We start from the raw sequence: 12,775 nt of genomic DNA, 5'->3' as shown, positions 1-12,775 counted from the left end.
TTTATCCGATAACGTCTTCCTTTTCCAATAACCTTGTGAGCTTTTCCTCGGATACAAAATGCCTTTGGTAAATGGTATCCCTCACTCTTGTCCACCATACTCTGCTTCTGGTCTTGGATATTTACTCATGAAGTGTGTGGTATAGGTTCCTAAGATGCCCCTATGGGTTGAACCTATGCCTTCCATAATCTGTATGAACCCGAAAACTTCCACGGGTCATACTCTACTGGTGTTATGCCAGATAAAATCTCAGCACTATGGCGTCATCTAAAATGAGAAGTGAATGAAAGGTTATGCATTGGAGAAGTGGGAGTCGACCTTGAACTTTGTGTTCATGCCCATGGACACGATGTGGAACTTATCATGGAAGCTTCTTGTAATAATAATAATCCCCTTGTGATAAGTTTATCTTGTATCTATGTTTGGTCCTTTGCAACCGTGGTTCCGACCATATTGTTCTTTGATACCATTTCTCGGACAAGTTGAAGTACTTGTCTTCTGTAGATCATTTCACATGTCCAACCTCTATTCTGCTCTACCCTTGAGTACTACCCTCTGGTATCTTGATAATATCATAGAACTACATAACATCTTATGAGCTTCACGAACTATTAATTCTCGCTGGTTCCAAGTTTCTATGGGTTCTGAGTTGTTAGACACTCGAGAACGCCGATAATTGATTCGATGTCTACACTTTCCTTTCCATTATTTGGTTTAAACTTTCTTGTAACGTAACATATATGAGCAGTGATAATTCGCTGCTTATGTAAATGCCTCGCTATAAAACTCTGTCAGTAAGACCTTGTTACTATTGTTGATGACATTCCGCTAGCCACCGATGGACGAGAACTTTACCTGTTGGTCCGCCTCGTCTTAACAAGCAGGAAAATGGTTCTCTTCGTCCCTCGCCCTTGGTACTAGCATTGTTGCCAACATAACTGACAGGCTATCCTCTGACCTGCCTTGCTGTCATGACCGTACAAAATGGTAGCACCCTTCTTGCTTTTAACCCACATGGTGGGCCCATAACCCACAGGTCCTCTCTTGTACAACCTTGACTCCAAAATATTCTTTGCACTTGGCTTCATATGTAAATCACGAGCCACCTTCCTAATGATCTAATCTAGTATCAGACGCAACACTTATTTTCGTTGCTCTGAATCCCTCTCGCTCTCTGTTTCAGGCAACGAACGATTGCCTACATGGTTGAAGCTTCTTGTTGCTCCTCCTTACCTTTATCTTGATGAATTTCTTGAATTTCAACTCGAGAGATGTCTCTATGTCGTGTTCATCGAAACATCCCCCAGGTACCTATCTTGTGTTGAGCTCCGTCCTTCTCGAGTCTTTCCCCCTTACTCCACCCCTTAAATCTCGGGACGAGATTTCTTGTAGTGGAGGAGATTTGTAACATCCCCAGCATCACACTATAGTAAGCATCCTCTGATCATGCCAAGTCATCACCTTATTCCATTTTTTATCACAGTGGATAAACACCTCCAATCAAAATCCTCTTTGAAATAAATTCCAATTTCAAAGTGATAAATAAAAGTTGTTCAATTCCAGGAACTAAAATGTTCCTACTATTGCAAATAATCCCAATGTAATTATAAGATAGGGACCGACCTCACCAAAATTCCCAAAATGCCCCTGGATTCTATTTTGGTGGTCCAGCAACTTTTATCTTGCCTTATTAATTTCTAAAACTACCTAGTCACTTCCAAATGCCTTGAAACATTTTGTGGTAGTTTCATAATTCACAAAGTATTTATGTGGCCTAGTTCCACATCGATCAGAAGTGTTTTGGCAGCCCTAATTATTTCTAGACAACTTCTGTTAATAAAGAAAAGAAAGAAACACCCCCCCCTCACTGGGCCAATCGTGGCCCAGCTGCCCAGCCCAACTAGGCATCCAGGCCACCAGGCCGGCCCACCTCTCCCACCTTATCCCCACCCCGACCAGAACCCTAGCCCGTAACCCCCCACTCCTCCCCACTCGCTCCTCTACCCCCCATCCCACGTCCCGATCTGGATCGGGGGCGCTGGCCCCCGACCCCGGTGAACGCGCCGCCCCGCCTCCTTGACGCTGGACTCCGTCAACGCCGACGCCTCCTCACCTCGTGCTGGACTGCCTTGACCCGACCACCAACCGACGCCATGCCGTCGCCGGACCTTCCCCCCTCGCCGGATCATCCCCGTCCTCCTCCCCAGTGGCTCCATCGCGCCGTCCTCGTCGTCGATCACCACAGCCCCGAGCTCCGGCGCCTCCTCGAGATCACGTTAGCACAACTACACGACCCCGTGAGCACGCCCCCCTTCCCCCTCTCTTCGCTCGCGTATGGCGTCGTCCCCGGCCGTGCTCCCGCACCTCGCCCTGGCCATGGCTCACGCTCGCCCCGCTGTGCCCGTGTGCCGACCGCGCACTGCCGCGCGCCACTTCAGCTGCGCCCGCATCGGCTGCCGCTTGCCGAGTCCGCCTCCACCCCTGTCCCACTGCTCGCCGCCCGCGGCGTCGGTCCGCTGCAACCATGGCCTTCCCCCGGTCCCACCTCGCCGGCCACCACCCACCAGCTGCGCCGCTGCCGTCCCTTGCTGCAGCCTCGCCCGCCATCTGACCCGCCCGGGTCTGCCCCCTCGGGCATGTGCCCGCAACCGCTACACCCGCGTGCCCGCTAGCCCCTGTGCCACTTACACGTGGGGCCCAGCCCCTAAAAACGAAAATAAAAGGGTTAAAAAAAGGAGTTAAAATAATAATAATTAAATGTAATTAATTAATTAACTAACTAAATTAATCCTGGTAATTAACCTAATTAACTTATTAACTAATTAAACTATTAAATTAGTGTTAGTCAATGTCAACCGGGACCTACGTGCTAGTTTGACCAGTCAAACAAGCTTTGATTGATGACATCATGCTGATGTCCTGCTGACACAGTAATGGCTTTTATCTATTTAAATTAATTCTGTTAATTCCGAAAATGAATTAAAACTTTAGAAAATCATAGAAATTAAACCGTAGCTCGGATCGAAAAACTTTCTACATGAAAGTTGCTCAGAACGACGAGACGGGCCTGAACATGCGGTCCGTTTGCCTGCCACATGTCCCTAGCATAGCAAATGTTGAACTTTTCTCCTCCAATTCATCTGTTTGACAAACGTCCGGAATCGGGAAAACCTTTCCGAATGTTTCCCCCCTTCGCCAGTATCGCCTAGCGCGGCGTTAAAACACCTCTAGCCCCGCTTATTGTCTTGTTATGCTTATGTTTGCATGTATTTACTGTTTCTTCCCCCTCTTCTTCTTCGGTAGACCTCAAGACCGTTGTCGGTGCCCCTGTGATCGAATACTTCGACGATGACCCTCCTTCTTGTCTGAGCAACCAGGCAAGCCCCCCCCTTTGATCATCTCGATATCGCCCATTCTATACTCTCATGCTTGCATTAGATTTTGCTACTGTAATTGATTGCTCCTATTCTGATGCATAGCCTGCTTTTGTACCTGCTGTTGTACCATACGTGCTTACCCTAAACTGCTTAGAATAGGTTGGTTAGTGATCCATCAATGACCCCCACCTTGTCCTTGTTGCCCCTGCTTCATCATCAACGACTCGATCAACGTGATCGAGGACCAGAGCCTGACACCTCACATCACATCATGCCCCTTTAGTTGCTCGACTCTGCAGAGCTACTATCGAGTGCCGAGAGTGATCCCTCATAACGCACTCCTGATGATAATTCTGCAGTGTAGCTATTCGGTCGTGGTCATCGAGGTGGTTCCTCTTTCACTATTCCCGATACAGCTCTGTCATGCAACCCCTCAAGTGTGAACCTTAGGGTGGTTCCTCTTACGTTCACCTTGATGATTACATCGAGTGGAATCCTCCGTGGGTGATTCCTCGGGTTTTCCCCTTGATGTTTGGACTCATGGTTACCTTGACTTTACTTGAGACCATTGTTGAAGTCGGGTCGGCCCCGAGGGGTACCCGCGAGTTGATGTGAAAGTCGGGCGGGCCCGTTGAGCACCCGCGAGTTTTCCATGTGGCACGGCCGGGCAGTCTGGGCCCTTGCCGTAAGTCCATGTGACGGGGCGACGGGGTCACATTATCGTGAGTCTCTGCTTCTCTCCGCGAGCCCCCAATGCACTAACAGGTTTGGGTATTTGTTCGGAGTTGGCCTCTGGCCTTTACGCACTAACCACCATGCGAGAATAGTTATGGGCCTCGACGTTGCAGTATCAGCCGAAGCTTTGTCAGACGTCCAGTTCAGCATTGTGGTCGGGCCGGATCATGCCATCCACTTCACAGGTGGTGCTGGTATCCCCTTGCGCACAATGATCCGGAGTGCAACGGGCGATGGGCCCAGACTTCGGAGTGCTTAGGATGTAGACCGGCGGGGACCTCTCTGCTGAGCCTAGGTAGGGATGTGACGTGCTGATGTTCCAAGGCCGGGCATTGACCCCAGAAAGGTGTGTCCGGCCAGAGTGATCGAGTGTGTTGGGTAACATGGTGCACCCCTGCAGGGAAGATATATATTTTAATACTATGTCCATGGTAATGGACATTCAGACATGTATCCTGGTCTTATATAACTAGAAATGGATACTTGAGATATGTGATGGATATGTGGCTCCAAGATTGCTTTCTCACAGGGAGTCGAGAAAGGATCTTTGGGCATTGATGCTACAACATGCTTGTTAAATATTAAACTGCTATTCTTTACTCTTCTACATGTTGCAAGATACTTGGAGCTAGTCTTCGATAGGCTAGTCCTTCCCCCTCTATTCTGGCATTCTACACTTCAGTTCACAGATACAAACCTTCCATTTGATACCAGTGCATACTTAGTATAGATCTGATGCTTGCGAGTACTTTGGATGAGTACTCACGGTTGCTTTGCTACCCCTTTTTACCCTTCTTCCTTCTTTCCGGTTGATGCAGCTAGATGGTGGATCCCTGGAGCCAGATGCCACCGCCGATGGATGCTGCTACATGAAGACCGCCTACGAGCAGGAGTAGTTAGGAGGTCCCAGGCAGGAGGCCTTGCCTCTTCGATTGTGTTGCTTTTGTGCTAGCCTTCTTTTGGCATCCTTGTTTAACTTATGTCTGTACTCAGATATTGCTGCTTCCACTGACTCTTGTGTATCGAGCTTGTATTCGAGCCCTCGAGGCCCCTGGCTTGTAATATAAAGCTTGTATTATTTTGATTTGTGTCCAGAGTTGTGTTGTGATATCTTCCCGTGAGTCCCTGATCTTGATCGTACACATTTGCGTGTATGATTAGTGTACGATTGAATCGGGGGCGTCACACAAATACCCAGGCACTATTACGAGAATTACTAAGGTACACATCAATAACCTGTATTTCAAATATACCTTTGTTCACCTTGCCATCCTTCTTATCCGCAAAATATTTGGGGCAGTTCCGCTTCCATTCACCAGTCCGGTTTCTTCCCGAGAGTGACAACTTGCTTGTCAGCCTTTCTAAAGTTCCCCTTCTTTTTACCCTTGCCCTTCTTCTTGAAACTAGTGGTCTTGTTAACCATCAACACTTGATGCTCCTTTTTGATTTCTACCGCCACGGCCTTTAGCATCGCGAAGAGCTCGGGAATAGTCTTGTCCATACCTTGCATATTGTAGTTCATCACGAAGCCTCTGTAGCTTGGTGGCAGTGATTGAAGAACTCTGTCAATGACACAATCATCTGGAAGATTAACTCCCAGCTGAGTCAAGTGATTATGGTACCAAGACATTCTGAGTATGCTCACTAACAGAACTGTTCTCCTCCATCTTACAACTATAGGACTTGTTGGAGACTTCATATCTCTCAACTCGGGCATTTTCTTGAAATATTAACTTCAACTCCTGGAACATCTCATATGGTCCATGACATTCAAAACGTCTTTGAAGTCCCGATTCTAAGTCGTAAAGCATGGCACACTAAACTAACGAGTAGTCATCAGATCAAGCTTGCCAGGTGTCGGTGTCAAAACCGGCGGATCTCGGGTAGGGGGTCCCGAACTGTGCGTTTAGGCGGATGGTAACAGGAGACAAGGGACACGATGTTTTACCCAGGTTCGGGCCCTCTTGATGGAGGTAAAACCCTACGTCCTGCTTGATTGATATTGATATTGTGGATGTTTACAAGAGTGGATCTACCACGAGATCAAGGAGGCTAAACCCTAGAAGCTAGCCTATGGTATGATTGTAATGGTTGTTGTTGTCCTACGGACTAGAGCCATCCAGTTTATATAGACACCGAAGAGGGCTAGGGTTACATAGAGTCGGTTACAATGGTAGATCTACGTATCCGTATCGCCAAGCTTGCCTTCCATGCCAAGGAAAGTCCCATCTGGACATGGACGAAGTCTTCAATCTTGTATCTTCATAGTCTTGGAGTCCGGTCGATGATGATAGTCCGGCCGATGATAGTTCGGCTGATGATGGTAGTCCGGCTATCCGGACACCCCCTAATCCAGGACTCCCTCAGTAGCCCCTGAACCAGGCTTCAATGATGATAAGTCCGGCACGTATATTGCTTGGCATTGCAAGGCGGGTTCCTCCTCCGAATGATAGAAGATTGTGAACACCAGGATAGTGTCTGGCTCTGCAAAATAAATTCCACATTCCACTGTAGAGAGAATAATATATACACAAGTTCAATCTGCTGAAGTTTTTTGCAGCGTGACGTCACGCCACTACCAAGCCATTACTTGAATCGTTTTTTACTCTACCACCTCAGCGCATTTAGCGAAGCGGTTTTCTTGGCACGTCTTGTCGAAGCAGAGATCGTGTTCCCCCTTAATCCGGGATTCTCATCAATACAGACGTGGGTAACCCAACCGCGCCCGTCACCACGCCCCCTCTATCGAAGGCGAGTCCCAAACGGTTACGGAGACGGCTCTTGGTATTCTCCCTCTTTATAACGGGACCAAGGCTCGTTTCTTTTCTTCAATCCTCCATTGAATCCTCTCCCTGCTCCAAGTTCCAGCACCTAGAGCTCCAGATTCGAGCGCTTTGGACTTTCAACGATGTCCGGTTCCGACCTCCAGGGCCGATGGATGCCCTCCTCCGTCATGGAGGAGGACGTGCTAAAGCTGCAGGAGGCCAAGTACCTGGCTTATGAGATTTCGCACAGGTTGCCTGCCGAAGGGCAGGCCATCCCCACCCCCGAGCCCGGCGAGTATGTCGTTTTTGTATCCCACCTCCGTCGGGGTTTAGGCTTCCCGATGGATCCTTTTGTGAGAGGGCTCATGTTTTACTATGGGTTATGTCGGTGTCAAAACCGGCGGATCTCGGGTAGGGGATCCTCTGCGTCACCCCTCACTTCGGCCTGTGGCTGAAGACCTTCAATGTGGCGCCGAAGATGATCGGGGGGCGTCAAGCGGAGTGCAGCGGGGCGGCCATAAGTAGGAGGGCCGATGCCCCGTGGCCCGCTGGCTCCTTCCAAGAGGAGCTCGGCCCGTGGCAGCAAGAGTGGTTCTATATTACCGTTCCGAGGGGCCGCAGACAAAAGTCGCCGCCCTTATTCCGCCCGGGACCTCCACGATGGTTGATGTCTTGGATCAACCAAGGGCTCAACTGGGGGCCGTCAAAGGACGTGCCCCTTCTACAGGGCCGGATTCGAGATCTCCAAACGAGGGAGGTTGATATGGTGGTGGTAATGCAGGTTATGCTGATTAGGCATCTCCTGCCCTGCAAACGCCGCCCTCTCCGGCTGTGGGAGTTCAATCCGGAGGGCCCACGAATTCTTCAACACTTCATGGGTATGACACCCCTGGAGATGTACAAATTATTCTTCGGATCGCAAGAGGCGTGTCCAGAATTGACCGAGGATGCTGGCCTAAGCTGCAATCGCCTGGATACTCAAGTAAGTAGTTCCAAGTCCGGACATACCGTTTGTTTGCCTTTCGATGATTCGCCTTATGACCAACTTCCTTCTAAACAGGAGTGGATAGCGGAAGCAAAATTGATATGGTGTCCGGCCCCCCTCCCTGAGACCACACCGGATTCCGTGCTGGTCCGGATGCTTGAGGTTGCGCCTCCAGAGGAAGGCGAAGGGGAAAGCAGGAAAGCTACTGCCTCGCCTAAGGACGCTCTTGAAAGAGGGGGGATCGAGAATCCCTCCCTCCAAGGGGAGAAGAGGACTGCCTCCGAGGACCCGGGGGCAAAAGCCCCTAAACGGGGGAAGAAATCTTCGCCAGAGGGTCCTGCGTCCGGGGAGGCCCCGGCCGCACAATCTCCCTTAGAGAATCAGCCCTCCAACGAGCCGTAAGTAGAAAGAAAGGAGTTTTATCATAAGGGACATCCCTATTTGTGCTTCTGAGGATAACTAAAGTTTTTACCTTGTAGTTCGGATCTCCATCCTTTGCAAATGAGCTCGTCTTCGGGGGACCTTCGTCCAGAGATGATGGAGAGCGAGACGCCTCCGTCCGGGGCGCCGTCGGATAGGGCGGACGAGCCTGAAGTGTCGTCACGGAGGGAGCCCCCTGGTTTGGCAAAGCCGGATAGTTCGGCGCCAACTGGTGTACGGCTGAAGGATCTGCTTGAGAAGGTGTCTATCTCAGAAGATCACCACGCATTGATGAGCATGGTGATTGAAAGGATTTCGTCCGCCGAAGGCGGGTTGCATAATGTCGTCAGTAGTTTGCTGGCGGGGTTTGAGGTACGTAAAAATGACACACCTTTTAACAGTTTTTCATATAGAATGCGCCCTGTATAGATAGTAGCCCCTGAGACTCGGTAGGTTGTCGAAATCGACAGCGTGCCGAGGATCAAAATCGCAGGTTTAAATTCCCGCCGTGCCGATGCAGGTGGCGGGTCGTCCGTGGGCCAGCCGGACTGATGGAGTTGCTGAACTAAAGCGGCAACTCGCTGTTGCGGATGCGGACATCACGCTGGTCAACAGGCGACTTGATGAGTCACAAGGTAAGTGTTTCTGTGCCGTCACTTGGTAAGGGAGCCGAAGCCAGCTCCTTACAACATGTGTGTGAAATGCAGATAGTGCCGCTGCTGTGGAGAGCCTTTGGGCCGAACTTGCTCAAGCCAAGGAGCAGGCCAAAAGGAGTAATGCGACGGCCTCGAGGGCGGCCGAGGAGTTAGCGGCCGAAAGGGTTGCACACTGCCGGAGCAGGGAAGAGATGGCCGTAATGGCCGTGAAGTTAAAAGATGCTACCGACCGCAATGAGGCTCTTGGGAAGGAGCGCCTAGCGGGGCAAGAGGACCTGGGGAAGGCCACCGCCGAAGCCAAGGATGCCCGCTCTGCAATGCGGGCTATAAAGGAAGAGCTGCGCCAGGCCGGAGATATTGTAGCTGGCAAGCCTTTTCTGCTGCGCCGAAGGTTTACGGATCCAAAGTATGCTCAGCTGGGCCAACTGTGGGGTCCAGAGGACCCTTATATGGACTTAGCAGCGAGTGCGGCGGATGCCGTTGTGCATTTTCGAAGCCAGAAGGATCACAAGACGGAAGAGCTGTTTTGGTCTCAATTCCATAGTCCGGAGTGTTCACTTCCGCTGACCGACCGTTTGGCCGAGTGGGCTGAGCTAAATAGGTTATCCGGGCTTGCTATGACGGATATAGTGACCCATGTCTGGCCGGATAGGCCCGAGCCGAAGAGTTACTTTGGCTTATTGCAGCAATTTCTTGGGGCGGTGCCGCATATCAAGGCGATGAAGCGGTCGGCCTGCATAGAGGGTGCGCGGATGGCACTCGCCCGTGTGAAGACACATTGGACAGAGATGGATGCCACCGCTGTTGCGACCCCGGGTTCGGACGATAACCGGTTACCCGCCGAGCACTATTTTGGCGAAGTGATGCGTGGTGCTCATGTAATAGAGTCGCAGTGCTCAAAAAATGTTACGTTCGAACGAACGTTTTTATGATGTAAAACAATATTTATGATGTAAGCGCCTTTTATACTTGTGCGTTGAAGTAATAGAATATCTCCTATGCGGCCGTTCATGTATACGTGTGTATAACCTGAAAGATGGCAGTCGTCGGCTTCAGCCCCCACACACAAGGTGCGGGGGTGTTTGCAAAAAATAGCGCGTTTTCACACTTAATCCGACGTCTCGGTCCTGTAAAGGAGGTGGTAGCGTAGCAAACGAGGCAACCGGACTATAATGCTATATCACTTTCACTTAGCCATGGAGTTCGAGGGTGGGGCTACGACATAGCCCCTGGGGGCACCGCGCTCTCCGAATTTGGGGCGGGTATGTGCCTGACCGGGAAATGGCCCTTTGTCAAAGCGGAGGAATTCTAAACATTCCCATGGTCGATCGAGTGGTTGACCAGTCTCTCGCTGTATCATGACAGTCAGTTTTCGGCTTTCTCTACTGAGGTGCTCGCCCAGCCGAACTGGGGCACAATCGCAGTAGTTCTCCTGGTGTCGCGTTAGCTGATGATACGGAATGTAAGGCAGCAAAACACAGGAGCCAGGCAAACCCAACATTTGACCAAAGACATGATTCAGAGCTGATGCACATAAGGCCTAACTCGAGACGCCGAACACTCCCGAAGGTGTTCGGTCTTTACAATAGGGGGCAAAACAATGCCCTAAGCCCCTTGTGTCCAGGTACGGGCAAGTTCTTCTGGCGCGGCCGATGCCAAAACGCCAGTCTCCACTCTGGTTATAATGAGAAACCAGGGGATTATAGCAACAAGAGACAGTAAGAAAGGTTTACGTAGGGTCTTAGTCTGAAAAGAGTCCTTGCAATGGGTCCCTACCGCACGTCTGCGCCTGTGTCTCCGTTGTGCCGTATCCTGGACGGGTGTGCACGCTGTTCATCTGTAAAAAGAGAGGAACTTAGTTTGAAAAGAAATCGTGCGAGAAAGTGCATAAAAAATTGAAATATAGATTAATAAAGCTGGGCCTATGCTAGCTCATTATGGCTTATATGTACAAACCCTTGTGAAGGGGTGTGCGGCTAGGTAGCCCCTAGCTTATTTATTCCGGACTCGTCCAGCCGTGTCCGGGGTCTCAGGCGACCTTTTAATGAAATGATGCCACGTGGACCGGGCATTTTAAGCGTAAGAGACGCGTAATGTGGTATTGCATTGAAGCGGACGAAAGCTTCCCGTCCCAGTGATGCTTGATAGCTACTTTTAAATGGGGCGACATGAAAGGTTAGCTTTTCTCGTCGGAAGTTGTCAAGTGACCCGAACACAACTTCTAGTAATAATGAACCTATGCACCTGGCGTAAGGGCCTGGCGCCACTCCTTTGAAGGAAGTGCGGCTATGCCGAATTGTAGTGGGGTCTATCCCAACTTGCGGATTGTGTCCGGATATAGCAGGTTTAAGTCACTGCTGCCGTCCATCAAAACCTGCGTGAATTGCAGTCTGTCTATTACGAGATCCAATATCAGGGCAGTCTATCCTGCGTTCCGGATACTTCTGGACTAATCCAGATGGTCGAAAGTGATTGGTTTTGACATACAATCTCGGTGTTCTGCTGGGGTGGACCATGCGACACTTGTCTTAGCGAGTGCCGTGTTGCTTTTCCGTACTATCACATGAAGCGAGTTTACTATTTTGACTTCTTGTGGGAAAGTCTTTTGACTTCCGGTGCTCTGCTGGTGGGGTTCGTCATCGTCCTCGCTTGGCGCATCGAGCCCCTTGTGTCCGGCGTTGAGTCTGCCGGACTGTTTAAAAACCCAACAATTTCGGTTGGTATGGTTTGCAGGCCTTCCGGAGGTACTGTGGATTTGACATATCCGATCTAAAATTTTGTTTAAATTTGATAGCTCGTCGCTGTTGTCCTTAAGAGGCGGTGTTTTATTGTTTGGCCGCGAGCTTTTGAATCCGGCGTTGACCGCCGTGCCCTTTGGGCTTTTTTATTTATTCCGGCGCTGATCTTTCCTGCATCGTGATTTTCCGTTTCCATCTCTGATCTCGGATGTACTCGGGTCGCTGGTGATGCATCTTGCTAGCCAGCTGTCTTCTCCTGCGCAAAAGCGCATCATGAGGCTTGTTAGCGCGGCCATTGTTCTTGGCTTCTCTTGGCCGAGGTGTCTAGCGAGCCATTCGTCTCGGACGTTGTGTTTAAAAGCTGCTAAGGCTTCCGCGTCCGGACAGTCGACTATTTGGTTCTTTTTGGTAAGGAACCTGTTCCAGAATTTGCGTGCTGACTCTCCGGGCTGTTGGGTTATATGACTCAGATCGTCTGCATCCGGAGGGCGGACATAAGTCCCTTGAAAATTTGCTCTAAACGCATCCTCAAGCTCTTCCCAACTTCCAACGGTGTTTTCTGGGAGGCTTTTGAGCCAATGCCGAGCTGGCCCTTTGAGCTTGAGGGGTAGGTATTTTATGGCGTGGAGATCATCTCCTCTAGCCATGTGTATGTGTAGTATGTAATCTTCTATCCAGACTCCGGGGTCTGTTGTGCCGTCGTATGCCTCTATGTTTATGGGTTTGAACCCTGCTGGAAATTCATGATCCAGCACCTCATCGGTAAAACATAGCGGGTGTGCGGCGCCCCTGTATTTGGGTGTGCCGTTGTCTTCGAACAATTGTCGTGTCGTGTTACTTCCTGGGGCCCTCTTTTTTGGCCCGTAGATGAACCTAGTTGGGCCGTCCGTTTTCCCAGGATCATAAGTCGGCTTGTGTGCGGCGCCGCTTGTCCCTTTTGGCCTGTCATCTGGCCGTCTATCCGGCCAGGCGGCCTCTTTATTTTTTGACTGTGAGGGCTCTATGGCTTCCTCGTCAAATTCTGGCAGCAGCTTGCGCTTCGGGTAGCTCTTTGTTTGATGGCCATTGCCATATTTGTCTGCGGTCTTGAGTACTTTGC

General features: G+C 50.3%; 1 long non-coding RNA gene across 1 annotated transcript; it reads left to right on the top strand.

The window, feature by feature from the left end:
- The first annotated feature begins 1,987 nt into the window (after positions 1 to 1,987).
- LOC123137673 (uncharacterized) lies at positions 1,988 to 5,204 on the top strand. Its single transcript, XR_006468446.1, has 2 exons — positions 1,988 to 2,297; positions 4,931 to 5,204. It is a non-coding gene; the product is annotated as an uncharacterized lncRNA (long non-coding RNA).
- The last annotated feature ends 7,571 nt before the right edge of the window (positions 5,205 to 12,775 follow it).

This window comes from Triticum aestivum, chromosome 6B (assembly GCF_018294505.1).
Source record: "Triticum aestivum cultivar Chinese Spring chromosome 6B, IWGSC CS RefSeq v2.1, whole genome shotgun sequence".
Taxonomy (NCBI): domain Eukaryota; kingdom Viridiplantae; phylum Streptophyta; class Magnoliopsida; order Poales; family Poaceae; genus Triticum; species Triticum aestivum.
This window is presented reverse-complemented; position numbering and strand designations above follow the sequence as displayed.